Here is a 14,766-nt window from a genome sequence, read left to right as displayed (position 1 = left end):
CTGCCTGTATTTAGCCCAGGGTGCTAAAATGTCATACAAATAATGTTTTAATAAGTATTAAGCTAATGTCTGCATTCTTTGTTGCTGAGCTTATACTTGCAGTGCCTTTGTTTTTAGATTTAAAAATCCAACATAAAATCAACATGCTTTATTTTGTTATTCTTTCAAAAAGGTTGTTTGATGTAGGATATATGAGGGTATAACCTATCATCTTTGATCAACCCACCAGATATGCTACACTAACAGCAGAAATCCATTCAGTTCTCTAAATATAATGAACTGAGTGACTGAGGCCAATGTACATAGAAGAAATGTATTAAAACCAAGAGGTATGGGCAGGAAGCAGCACTTGCATGTAACTTCATAGCTAATATAATCTGGCAATAAAAGAAGGTTCTACGAAGACAGCTATTAGAAAACAAAACAACATAACAGAGATAAAAGATGATGGAATGATATAAATAAAACATCCCAAGCATAGAAAATTGATATGGGATGCTAAAAATATCAGAGAAGACTCCATGACTGGCCAGACAATCAAGAGAGTTTTAAACAGAGCAGGAACAAAATAAATCCTAATAGTGGTATAAGCATACTGCCAGTTAGAAATGGTAATATTGTTACTAACAGTACAGAAAATACTCTATAAATATTTCTGTTCTGCATTTTAAAATAAGCAAGATGAGACACTTGTACCTTATCAAAAGTAGGAATTACTCTTTGGTCCAGCAGTACTTAAGAAAATAGTAAATGTATTTATTAGGCACTAAACCTTTTTAAACCAGCAGGCCCAATGTAACTTGTACTTAAGAGTCCTTTAAGGTCGGCAATATCTCTTATTCCTTTACTTTCTAATAAATTTTGGAATAACCAGGGAAACTCCACAAGTGTGGAAGAGTGCTAATGCTATAGCTTCAAAAGGGTAATGCGATGACCCAGTTATCTAAAGCCAGGTTAGCCTGAATTCAGTCTTGGGCAAAGAATAGATAAACTGATACAAGATTCAATTAATACAGAAGGTTAGGAATATAATCAATTCCAGTCAATATTGTTCTTATGGAAAATAGGTCATTCTTTGATAAGGCTACAAGTATGATAGGTAAAAGGTAGCTGTAGTGATGTAACACCATTAGACTTTTGGATAGATTTGAGTACTTCATGACATTCTGATTAAAAATCAGCACCATACAAAAGCAACAATGAACATGGTAAATGGATTAAAAACTAGCTAACCAAACATCTCAAAGTTGTTGCCAATGGAAAACCATTAAATCAGTGTTTTTCTAACTCCATCCTGCAGAGATCAGTACTAGACCAGACATTATTCAAAATGTTACTAATGATTCAGAAATAAAATAAAAAGTTGTTATTGATACAACAACATAAGAATTGGTGAAATGCTAAATAACTATGAGGATAAATCCAGTTACACAAAATGATCTAGATCACTTGGTAAGATCGTCCCATTCAAACACAATGATTTTTAATAAAGCAAATAACAAGGCAAATTTACAAATTGAGAAACGAGGTATGTAAACTATAGCTGCAGAAATGAGGGACTATATCCTAGAAAGCACTGATTCTGAAAAGGACACAGGAGACACGGAATACTCAACACAAGCTGGAAATGTAAATAATGTAATACGGGTTAAAGTGATCCACGGATGTATAAATAGCAGACTGGAAGAGAGAAGTGTTTTTACTGCTACTTGCAAAATTGGTAAAATAAGTACTGCTAGAATGCTGCTTTCTAGTCCTGGTGTCCACATTTTAGCAAATAATTGGAAAATTGGAGACGATATAGAAAAGAGCCAGAAAAATTATTCAAGTTGTGAAAAAAATGCCTTACAGTGCGAAACATGAAGAACTCAATCTGTCTGGCTTTTCTGAAAGAAAACTGAGAGGTGACTAGATTACAGTGTTCAAGTACCTCCGTAGGGAGAAAATACTCCGTGCTACAAGGCTCTTTAATCTAGTGAAGAAAGACACAGCTAGAACCAGTGGCTGGGAGCTGAAACAGGACAAATTCAAACTGGAAATAAGATGCAAATTTCTAACAGAGAGAATGATTAACCATTGGCACAAACCACCAAGAGAACTAATGGGTTCTCCATTCGTTAAGTGTCTTCAGAACAAAACCGGATGCCTTTCTGGAAGATGTTCTCACAAAACAGAGGTTACTGTGCTCAGGGGCAACTTGGTGAAAGGTCAATGGCCTGTGGTACACACAAGATCAGGCTAAATGATCTAGTGGTCCTTTTTGGCCGCAAACCCCATGAATCTGTGAACTTTAGTGGTGGCCAGTGGCACTGTGGCATCTCATGATCACTATACACTTTCAGTGTTAACGTTAAAAAGTAGCCTCCAAAAAATACACATAAATTAAGTCTGTAATTTCATCTCAGGGTCCTAGTGACCCTGATGAGCCACTGCAGCTGCACTCTGGTGGCTTTTGTCATCACCCGAATGCATTCATGGCATTACTGCTTATTACGTAGTTTGGGGTACGTTTTTACGAAACAATCTCTAAACAAATGAACTATTTCAGTCAATCTTATCAGCTTAACTGTCATACATTTCTAGGAGCTCTGCTCATCTGCATGTTTCTTCTTCCAATTAAAGTACGGGGGGAAAAAAATAAAGGCACAAAATATATACATGAATCATAACAATTTGACATTTTAACCATTCAGGTAACAGCTAACTACAGAGCCAATAAAGCCTGTCGTCCGACACATGCCTAGATTTATGCCTATTCCGGTTTAAATTACTTATCTACTCTACTCCATGGACTCTGCTCCAAAATACACCGTTAACTATATTTGCTGTAATCTTGACAATTTAACAGGATCTTAACATTTCCGAGGGAATTCATGCCAAGATAGGGCATAATGTTCAGGTTTTCCTAGTCCTTTGACTGACAGAGTTTTGCATCGGTTCCTATAGTATCTTTATATGCCAAAATAATAGGGACGCTAAACACACATTTTTTTTTTTTCCCCTGACAAAGTAGAAATAAACTTCTTAGAGCTGGCTTGAAAAAGAGGAAAGGAGGAAACTGCTCAAAAAGCAGCCATCACAGACATGCTTCACACGCCACCGAATTGAAGCTGAAGAGTGAAAAGGCACATAAAGATGCATTTTAAATGCCTGCCCATAGATTTCATAGACGTTGGGGCTGGAAGGGTAGGATCCCCCGGTCCAGCCCCCCTGCACAGGGGGCAGGAAGTCAGCTGGGGTCAAAGGACCCCATCAAGACAGACCTTCATAGGTCCAGCACTTTAGGAAAAGAAAAACCATCTTATGCCTCCGGCGCATCAACGCCCCTATCCACCCGTGCTCCGAGAACAGGTGCATGAGACATATTCCCCGGGGAAGTTTCTTCCCCGTTTTCTTTGCACGCTGACATTTCCTGCGATACCATGCGCCTGGCACAACCCAAACTACCCAAGCTGCAAAAATAAACCCGCCGCCTGCAAAACACAACGCTGCGCATTCGCCCCGCGCACGACCGAAATCCCCCCTCGTCCAAACCAGCTCTGTCCCCAGCCCACGGACACGTTGTCGGTCGCTTCCCACCGGTAACTGCCCCCCTCCCCCCGCCACAAGCCTCGTTAGCCCTGAAGGTCTCCGGTAGACAGCCCAAGTCGCGCCGCCTGGGTTTTAAACTTTAGCTCCTCGACTCCAAAGCCAAGGCTGGGACGGGACCGAGGACCTTTTCCGGCTGGAGTCCAAATCCGAGATGAAGCGGGTGGTTTGAAATGCTGGGGAAAGGGGCAGAGGCCTAAAGGGAAAGGGGGGGTTTAAGAGAGGTGGCTTTCTTTTCCTGGTGGCTTCTTCCTGAGACCATCGGAGAGGCTGGAAATCAGAGGTGGGTGTGGGGGGAGGCCGGGGGGGGGGGGGTCAAATGATGTTGGATGGGAGAAGAAAGGGGAATAAATAAATAAAAAAAGGAGAAAAAGCGATGGTGGAAAAGAACATGGAGCTGGCAGGCATCCGCTCCCGGGGAGGGTGGGGATGAGCCGCGCACCTCCTCGGACCCTCGCCGCCCTCGGTCCGAGCCCAAATCCTGCAGGCAGGAGCCGGGGGTCGGTGCCGGGCAGGGTGGCGGGACAAAGGCGGCGGCGCACGCAGGGGAGCGGGGATGGAGGCAGGGAGGCGGCGGCGGGGATGGGGATGGGGATGGGGATGGGGCGGGCGAGGATGCTGTGGCCCGGCCTCACCTCAGTCGCGGCGCGGGGGGGATGCACAATCTCTCACCGCTGCCACAGCCGCCGCCGCCGCCTCGTCGCCGGCAGCGCGGAGCCCGGGCTGGGTGTGCGGTGCGGTGCGGTGCGGTGCGGTGCGGAGCGGAGCGGCCCCTCCCCGCCCCGCCGGCCCCGCCTCCGCCTCGGGAGGGACCCACGGCCGCCGCCGGGGAGGAGGCAGCGCGCCTGCGCGGGCGGGCGCGGGGTGTGCGGCGGTGGAGCCGTTAACGGCCGCCAGCGCCTCAGTGCGCAGGTGCGGCAACGGGCGGCGTGATACGGGGGCGGGGCAGAGGGCAGGTAAGGGGCGGGGCGTGGGGTGACACGTGGGGCAGAGGGCGGGGCAGGGGTGACAGATGGGCGGGGCAATTACCATTGGGGCGGGGCATGGGATGAAAGGTGGGGCGGGGCAGTGACGAGGAGGGGCGGGGCATGAGGTGACACGTGGGACAGGGGACACTGACAAAGGGGGTGGGGTATGGGGCAGTGTTGGGGCGGGGCATGTGTGACCGGTGGGGCAGGGTAGTTATGGGAAGGGGCGGGGCATGGGGTGATAGGTGGGGAAGGGGGCGGGGCAGAGAGCAGGTACAGGAAGAGGCAGGGCATAGGGTGACACGTGGGGCAGGGGGGCATGGCACTGACGGGCAGGTGCAGCAGGGGACAGTGACTGAGGGAGGGGCAGGGCATGGGTGAGAGTTGGGGCGGGGCAGTTACCATTAGGGGCGGGGCATGGGGGTGACAGGTGGTAAGCACAGTTACAGAGGGGGCGGGGCATGGCACTGATAGGCAGGGTAGGGGCTGACAGGGGTGGGGCCGGGGGCAGTTACTGGAGGGGGTGGGGCATGGGGGGTAACAGGTGGTCGGGGCAGTTACAGAGGAGGTGGGGCATGGGGTAACAGGTGCGGCAGGGGGTGGGCATGGCACTGATGGGCGGGGTACGGGGCAGGGCAGGGGACAGTGACAGAGTGGGTGGGGCGTGGGGCAGTGATGGGGCGGGGAATGGGGCTGACAGGGTGGGGGAGGGAGAATTACAGGGATGGGGTGGGGCATAGGGGTGATGGGGTGGGCAGGGGCAGTTAGAGGGAGGGGAGGGGCAAGGGATGGAGCATGGGTGACTGACAGGGAGGGGGCAGGGCTGGGGGGCAGTTACCGGGAGGGGCGGGGTCTGGGCTAGGGGTCCTGGCAGGGAGGGAGGAGCCAAGGGCAACAACAGGGAAGGGGCAGAGGAGAGGGTGGGGCAGGGGCACATAGAGGGAGGGGGCAGGGCATGGGGCAAGGTCTGGGGCAGTGATGGAGTGGGCGGGGCATGGCACAGTGAAGGAAGGCGGGGCTGGGTTAGGGGAAGCAGCAAGGAGGGGCCAGGGGTGGGGATGGTCGCAGGGGACAGTAACTAGCCACACACAGGGTGGGGGACCCTGGAGCAAGGGCAACAACTGATATGGGTCAAGGGAGGAGGAGGGGCAGCAACAGGCCCCAGGGCAAGGGTTGGGTGGGGGATGGGGAGGAGCGCTTTGGGGTCGGAAAGCCAGCAGCTCCAAGAGGAAGGGGCAGGGGCAGGACGGGGCTTAGGCAGCTGTTGGACAGGAGCAGCCTGTCAGAGGCCAGCGCAGCAGGGTGGCAAGCCAGGGACTGATTGGGGCAGCAGGGAGCACAGCGCAAGGCAGGCGGGAGCAGGATGAAGGAGAGAGCATCGCCAGGGCAGCAGTTGCAAGGGGCAGATCATGGCTGGCGGCCTGTAGTCAGAACAGGACAGCGGGAGGCAGATGCCATCCCGACAGTCCCAGCGCTGCTTGCATTGGCACAGAGATGCGCTGCACTGCGTACATGTTGCTCTTCTGCACACCCGACGGGCATCAGAAATAACAGGCCCAGACGAGACAAGCTCTTCTGTTGTGAAAACAGTATGGCACAGTTTTAAACACTGTCCAAGGTACCGTAAGTTTTAAGAAGAAGCCAAAGAACCAGGGCCCAAGACCTGGGCAGCCTGGGCTTACCAGCTTGATGCCAGCGATCTTCTAGTCTAGACACTTTTCAAACACAGAGGAACATATTCACTGTTGCATTGACCTGCAACTAGCACTGAATGTCTGAACTTTGGGCTGTCGGGTCTTCTGCCTGGAGCTGTCCTGCTGCCTGTGTCCTGTGCAGCTCCACACACAGTGCGTTTATCCTGATATCTTTTGCAAGCTTTGCGTCTTCATGCTCAGGGCTAACTGCCTCTCCATACCTTTCTTTTTGCTTTATCCCATGATACTTTTGTGCCCCCCTTTGCATGATCAGTGAGGCCAGCCTTGACATACAGTTTGGTCATTTAAAGAATCAAAATATTGTGCAATCAGAGAAGATTATCTCTACCCCCGCATCCTTCGTTGGTCTGCCCCATCTTTCTTAGATTAAATCTCTTCATAGTGTTCGGAAGTAGCTAGCACACAATGGGTGCTACAGCAATAAGTTGCCTGAATAAAATAGGGTAAGTTATAGTGCACTACATGACTAATTGATTGTTAAACCTTTCCCCAGGTGTATGATAAAACCAACCCCTTTTAGAGTGAACCAGTGAGCATCACAAACATTAAATAAATCTGATTATCACTACACCTCTTTTCCTATTAATTAGGATGCAGAAATGTCTGTTAGTTTCAACTAAATAATATGGTAAAATCTGTTCCATATTCCTGTTTTTTTCAACGTGTCACATCCTAAATCAAGGACCAGGTCACATAGTTTTAGGTACATGATGTCAAGATTTGATAAAAAAGATAAACCAGGGAGAGAGAGACAGTTGAAGGCTAGGCCACATGTAAGTATTACACTGGAATGCCATTAGGAAGTCTAAAGATCTGGAAAAGCAGCAAGAATGTGGTCCCAAAAAGAGATTTCTGCCCAATACTTGATTTTAGATATTTATTTCTCCCATTAACGTATTACCTTGTTTTAAACTACTCTTATTTCTCCCTCTTCTTTTATTGCTGTTTAACTTGTCTTAAACTCCGTAAAGCTATCACAGTTACCCCCAGACTGAAATAAGTTGCTAAGCGTTGCTTTGGAGTTTGCATATCTGTCCCGTCAGTGAAACACTTGGGAACTCATCAGCTAGGAGGGCCATACGGCCTGCAGAGCTGTGTCACCTGGCCTGTGGAGCTCCTAAGGGCCAGAAATTGGGGGCGGGCAACTGCATCAACCCCTGCAGTTTTCTTATGCCATTCGCTCCACCACTAGCTCCAGAGCTGGCCAGCCACAAGCCCCTAGGTCCAAATGTGGCCTGCCAGGGAGTGCGAGAAGTGAATTGCCAACTGCCATCAGATCTTCTGATCTCAACATGCTGTCCCCTGTGTTAAAGAGGCTTTACGCAAATATTTGAAATATTGTTTGATGAGCGAGAAGAGGAAGAGAGCACCCTAGCGAAATGAAACACATGTCTATTTGTTTGCTTTGAAATGCGACATAATCTGTGAAACTCACTGCCACAACATAACCTAATGGGTCCAAGAGTTTAGAGAAATTAAACTTGGAAACATTTTATGGAAGATACAAATCACCGTTTCACAGGTTTTGTGGAAAAAAACAGCATTGTCGTGATCACCAGGAAATCCAGCGTTAATCACGATTTCCTGCAAAATCAACCAAAAAACTGGTTGTGAGGTAGACTGAGCAAAGGCACCCTCTGCCAATCAGCAGTGACAGGCAGGGCTGCCGCAAGCAGGCCACAAAAACCCTTTGTCTCACTGCTACTTAGGTAGGTCCCTAGATATAGGGCAAGATATGGACATTAAGGAAGAAAAAAAGACCCACAGAAATTCTAGCCTCAGAGTTAGGCTAGAAAGGATAAAAACAGTGATAATAAGCCCACATGCTTCACCTGCTGTCTTAACATACAAATTGGTGCTGTCTTCTAAAACATGCAGTACTACCAATTGTTAGAGGCGGAATAATGAACAAAATAGACCACGGCTATGGTCAGATGTGGTAAATCTTACACTCCTGAGGTTTGGTTCCCTGGTATAGTAGAGACAAGATTCCACGTATTTTAAACATAGGGTGTAAGCAACCTACTTGCAAACCAGTAAATCTATGTCATTTGCTTAACTGCATAAAACAATATCCGTCCCCAAACGGTGCCTATATGCAGATATCTGTTATCTGCATGCACGTAGCATCTTTTGCATCCACTGTTTACTTTGTAACTTAATTGTGCTCCTGTCATATGCATACTAATTGTAACTGTGACTGTCTACTTTGCAAGCCTGCAAGAAACAATGAAGGGGAAGCAGCTGTCAAAGGGCTACTATTAGAGGCCTTGAAAGTGACAGGAGCCAGTCATTTTCACAGCTGCTCCCTCCCCTCATTTTCAAAGATTCTGAGATTCGTGAAACTGACGACTCAAAGCCCTGAAAGTAAGGGGAGCTAGTCCGTTTCTGAGCTGCTAATACCCCGATACTTCTAGTTCTGAGTACTTACTGACCATGGTTTATATTGGGTTTATATAGGCCAGTGGTTCTCAACCTTTTTAGACTTGAAACACCCCTGGTTAGACTCAAGGCACCCCATGGAAAATGCCAGTTCTTAGTTTTCACTCTTTTTAACTCAATAAACAAGACTATAGAACAAATTTTTCTATAGCAAAGACACTAGAAAGACCACAACTACAGGTTTCAGTTTGAAATCTCTGGGTTTATCTTGTGAATCATGTTTGTAAACCAAACAGTTGTTAACATTTCATGGCACCCAATGGCATCCTTGAAAGGACCTCAAGGCACCCCAGTGTGCCGTGGCATCCTGGTTGGGAATCACTGATATAGAGCCATATTCTAGGCAGATGTGCAGCTGCTCTCAGTGTCAGGCTTAGCACTGAAACCAGGCGTATTGCATCTCCAAAGTTAAACAATTGTGAACACATTTCAAACAGGTAAATCTGTCTTCATTACAAGATGAAACCGCATTTCTACGATGCAGGGAAATGTCTCTGTTCTATTCAGGCCTCTCCAAATGACTCATTAATGGAATTAAGAAATACTAAATATTAGTATTTAGTTTAACTTATGACTTTCACAGGCTTTTTAAAATTCAGCAGTAACAGATAAGATACCGAGTGCAGCTGTTATCTTCTGTTCTAATAACTTACTAAATATAAATGTTCATCATTCTGCCGCCTCATTCACAGCACACTGTCTAGCCTGTTGCACTGTATGTTTCAGGCAGGGCCCCTGTGGAAATAATAATATGTGATCTTCTAATTAAAAAGTGCAGTACAATGCACACACACAAGGGGTGAAGCTAAGGTTGCCTGCACAATCTTAATTTTTAGTAATTCCCGAATTTCAAGTACTTAACTGTACACGTTTAATAATTTTTAATATTCGTAATTACTAAATGTCTTTTTATAAGAAAATTGAGAAAAGATTATAATGCGGAAGAGATTGCTAGAAATAGCTTAAATGCTCTGTTTCTGTACTTTTGAGGCCCCTTAAGTGAGTACCTACTTAACGCATTTAAGCTTGGTCTTCCCTACATTAAGAAGCTCCTGCCACTTGGCTATGGCAGTGCCAGCCAAGCCCTCTACTGGAGAGATGGCATATGGTGGCAGGAGGGATTTTTCTGCTGGCATAGCTCTCACCAAAAGACAGAGACCTATCTGGCAGAAATCCATCACAGAAATAGCTTAATCAAGATGAGGAAGAAACCAAAATAAATATTTAATTGTTTCATACCCATAAATGACACAAGCACGCCAGCATAACTTTGTAGTGTAGACTAAAAGTGACTTGTTTCGTTCCACTAAAGGAAATGGAACTAAAGCATATTCTTAAGACTTTTTCTCAACAGAGACTTTTAAGCGTGTTCATGAAGGTAAACATATGTTGAAGTACTTTGCTGAATTTGGCCCTGGGCAGTAGCATTTGTGCACTGATGGTTCAGATCTACAACCCTTACTCATTATGAGTGGTGCTTCCTGCTTACCTATATGAAGGAAATAAATGGGACTGATACAAAGCATTTATTTTAAGTGACAGTGTGGTGGTAGCATAGCATTTTATGAGGATTTATATGGTACGGGCTTAGGTGGATTTAAGACTGTTTATGCCATTGCGAGCCAACCTTTTAGGCAGGCATACGACAAATGAAGCCCTGAACTGTCCCAGAGTGCCACTCTGATCCCTTTCCCCTGCCTGATATGCTGCTCTGCTTTCTGGTCCCTTCCCCTTCCCCTATTTGTGCATACCACACATAGAGACTGCCCATGCCACTTCTGGCATGCATCCTGCAGATTTGCCATCTCTCATTTATGGTCTATAGGCTGAAGCTGCTTATGATTGCTTCTGAAGTATGTAACGTAATAGACCTTTAAGATTTCATATGTGCAGTCAAGGCTGTCCCTGGAGGTGTGGGGGGGCAGGGGCAAATTGGGGCATTTGCACCAGGCCCACGCTTTGGGGGAGCCCTGCGGACAGTGCCATACAGGCCCTGCCGGGGCCCCACTGCTGGTGACTTCTGCGGACAGTTGTCACCCACCCCCCCATCGACACCATCACCAGCTTCTGTGGGCAGTCGCCACACACCATGCCCCCGCCCCCCGCCCCATTCAGGCTGACATGCCCTGGGCCCCACACACCCCTAGAGACAGCTGTGAGTGCAGCGCAGAGCTATTTGCACTGTCAGTTATTAAGCAATCCATTTTAAAACTTGGGTTGTTTAAAATTATGCACCTAAATCCATGTTGCACCATAAACATCCATTTTAGATTGCTGCACATATTGAATGCTTTAAGAGAGAGATTTATTTGCTGTCATATGGATTTAAGTATGTAACTTCTGGCATCCATGTTTGATTAGTTATAAAAAAAAATAGATTTCTTGTCTGTCATTTGCAATAAGAAGCTTGATTTATAAAAACTCAGAAATACATATTAACGTGAGCAGCACAGCATGACACTTTCAAACCTTGTGGATAATTTAAATTGGGTATTGTGTGAGGAGTCATATGCAAGCTGAGTTCTGTCGCTAAGGGTCTCCTGTCTGTCTGTGCCCTCAATCACCTCCTCTGACCGCCTTCTCTTGCTCTAAAGAACCTGTCAGTCAGATCAGCCAGAGACTTACCCTGGCTTCTGTGTCTGTGGTAGCTTGAAGGCAAGTAGCAGATGTGGTTTGTTTTGAAAAACCACAGGGGACACCTCCACCCCCTCTTTTTATATTACAAAGACATGGGGCAACTACCTTTACTCCTTTTAGAAAGCTGACTTGAGAAACATGAAAGCTACAGCATTTCCCATCAATCCTCCCTGATACTACAGTACTGAACATATTCATGCCTTTCATTGGAGACTGTGATTTAAGCACTTTTTTAATGACTACTTTTCAAAACCACAGCAATAGTTTTGCCATTTTTTTCTACTTTGGACTTCTGTTCATGCCAGCTTCTTCATTTACGTGTGTGCGCGTGGGTAGGTGTTAGCTGTGCTTCAATTTTGAGACATGCTCAATATATAGAAGATGTACCGTCTCTTCCTATTTGGAAGGGGGAAATGGGGGTCATGAAGTCTGGAGTATAGTCAGACAATATGCAATACGCATTGACACATTAGATTCAGCAATACAAAAATGCCACTGTTAAGATAGTACATCAATATTTCTGGAAGTTAAAATACACTAGGGAACTGTGGCTTTCCGGATGCAAATGGCTCTTTCAGCTTTATACATGGCCTTAAATAACTGGTTTAACCTCTCTCTAACCACCACTGTCTCTCAAAAATTACCGATAATGCATGGAATTATTCTCCTTAAATCCCTCCTAAAAACTCTTTTGGGCCATGTCGCCTATTAAGAAATTAACAGAAAGGCAATTGCTATTCACAAACCACTGACTGTCATGGGGACACGCATTTTCTCATTATTTCCCATACATTGCTATAGCCATTTGTTGTCCTTTCTGATACTCTGACACTCTTTGGGATGGGAACTGTATTTTTATGTTTGCACAATGCCTAAGAAAATGACACTTTGGTTCATGGTTGGGGCTCGCTCCTATGTATGCCCACAATCTAAATTAACGCATATCTTTAGGAAGCTTTATTTCAAAGAAAGTACCTTAAGGTATCAGATAGGGAGCACTCCACTACAAAAAAGTAAAGTATAAAACCACAGATTTCTTGTACTTCATGTAATCCCAATCTATGTCCATCTCAAACATAGGTAGCTCATTGGGGTATACCAATGCATGTAGCCAGCAGCTTACCAAGGATTTAGCTAGCATCATAAATGGTTACCTTTAGTTCTCCCACCTGACGATAAGATATCCACTCACACCTTGGTAGACTGGAGGGGATGAAAGGGGCTAGACCACAGTCAATCTGCACAGAGAAGAGAACATCCAGAGTCCAAACTGCTGAATCAGCTCGTCCCTGCTGCAGAGCTAGCCAAGGCTGCTTTTGCTAGATGGTGTTTCTTTGTCCCGTGGGTCTAGCTTGTCCCTGGAATTTATTCTTTCTCTGCATTTACGTGGCTCAGGGGAGCAGGAACACCATATGGGTCTCAATCAAAGCCCATCTTAAAATTAGTTACGTATTTGCCCTCCCCACCCCCCGCTTCTCCATCTAGAAGGCCGTTCCCGACACTCACTGCTTTGATCATTAGAAGCCTTCACATTTCTACTCTAAATTTATTCGAAGCAATTTATGCCTCTTTGTTCTCCTGCCAGCATTGTCCTTTAGCTTAAATGGTTCTTTATCCTCCCTGGTGTTTACCTCTCCCTTCTCCCAATGTATCGCTTTGTTTTGCTAGTCTAAACAAGCCACGCTCTTCTAGTCTTCTGTTGTACAATAAGCTTTCCATTCTCCTCCTCATCCTCATAGCTGTTTTCTGTAATTGTTCCAGTCTGAGTTCATTTTTCTTGAGCATGAGTGAGCAAAATTGCACACACTCTTCTAGATGGCACATTTAATAGTGGCTTGTGCAAAGTATGTCTTGAGGTTTGATGAGTCTGTATTCACACAGTGAAATACTACTAATTTCCTTTTCTTTTTTTCCCTTGCTGACAGAATTAGAATATGCCGGTGCCAGAGGATGACATATCCTAGATCTCTCATGATACACTTGCCCCTGAGCCAGCGAGGTGTTGAAAATAGCCCATGAGGGCCTCAAATGACATTAATAATCTACAGCAGAGAAGGAAGAAGACTAGAGAAAATGATTTTGGATCCCATTCAGCCTTTCATGAACTGTGAAAAGGACGGAGCTTAGTTTTTCCTGGAGAAGCACTAGGCTATAAATGAAAGTAGAAAGGTCAAGGAAGATTCAAGAAAGGAGACAGAAGCAGCACAAGCAGGAGATGAAAACACAGTCCACGAAATGGAGTTAAAAGTTTGAGACAAACTCAGAAGATGCAAAATATAATGATGACATTATCATATTTTCTTTGCAGACCCCAGCTGGAATCTCAGATGCACTCCAGACCAGATTCCTATCACTATAGCATATGTAGTGTCAGTAAATCTCGCTTCTCTTCCACCCAAAAAACAGCCCAGCCCACACTAAAATATCAAAGCTGCTCGCTACTGCTATGAAGAGAAATCAGGTGCAAAGAAAGAATTCAGTTGCATTTCAATGGCACATTGTTGGCCAGTGCGCAGAAGCCATATAATGTGCTCAGTATTAAAATTGTTTAATAACAGCCTGTTTTATACTGTGATTTGTCTGCATCCAAGGGAAAACTTTTCAATTGAAAAACATTTTATCACCGTAATACAAATGGAATGACATAAAGTTAATCGGGTTTTAAAAATAAATTAATAAGGGGCCATTATAGCATAAACTCATAAGCCTCTGTTCCCAAAACATCGCTATGAGCTAAATGCACAGGTGGTTTTCCATGTTAATCTGAAGTCAGCCAGAGGGTAGGGCAGGGTGGCACCACAGGACACCTATACATGAGCATGGAGGCTGCTCTGACACTCTGGAATTCCAGCTCTCGATTAATTGAGTCTGCTGGAGCATGGCAATTGTCTCCTGGATCTCATGTATCAGTGTCCCTGCACTCAAAAATGGTGGTGGGGGTGCTTGAACTAAAGCACATTGAATAAGCTTTAGTTCAAGCTCCCCTGCTGGCATTTTTAAGTGCGGGAACACTGATACATGATGCAGGACGTGCAATGGTACTTTAATTACAGCAGCTTTTGAAGCACACTTTCATTAGAGCCGCTCTCCACCCTTGGAGCACAAGTAAAATTGCCCTTAGAGACTAAGGCATGAGCTTTCATAGGCAACAACCTATTTTGTCAACTTGTAAGAGGTACAAAGAGGCATGAGCTTACTTAGCCAACAACCTGCAAAGTAGGTTTTTGCCTACAAAAGCTCATGCCTCTGGACCAGTTAGTTTCTAAGGTGTCACGGCCTTGCCTTCTGAATGAGGTAAATAGTGGCATTGAGCATCCAATTTCATGTACAGCTGGCTGACACAACCAGTAATCAAAGGGAATGCAGTGAACAGAAAAAAATGACCAGATATCTAGTTTTAGAGTCCCCTCTATTCA

General features: G+C 45.6%; 1 protein-coding gene across 5 annotated transcripts in view; it reads right to left on the bottom strand.

Moving 5' to 3' along the window:
• CTNNA2 (catenin alpha 2) overlaps positions 1–12,571 on the bottom strand; it is an 884,847-nt gene extending 872,276 nt beyond the window's left edge. Inside the window, exon 1 of one of the 5 annotated variants that reach the window (XM_059721437.1) lies at positions 12,505–12,571. The gene's annotated coding sequence lies outside the window, so the exon portion shown is untranslated. Of the gene's footprint in view, positions 1–4,223; positions 4,357–12,504 lie in introns of those variants that run through there. The other 4 variants (XM_059721436.1, XM_059721434.1, XM_059721440.1 and 1 more) reach the window with 4 other exon arrangements.
• Positions 12,572–14,766: the final 2,195 nt, after the last annotated feature.

This window comes from Alligator mississippiensis, chromosome 2 (assembly GCF_030867095.1).
Source record: "Alligator mississippiensis isolate rAllMis1 chromosome 2, rAllMis1, whole genome shotgun sequence".
In the NCBI taxonomy this organism is placed as follows: Eukaryota; Metazoa; Chordata; order Crocodylia; family Alligatoridae; genus Alligator; species Alligator mississippiensis.
This window is presented reverse-complemented; position numbering and strand designations above follow the sequence as displayed.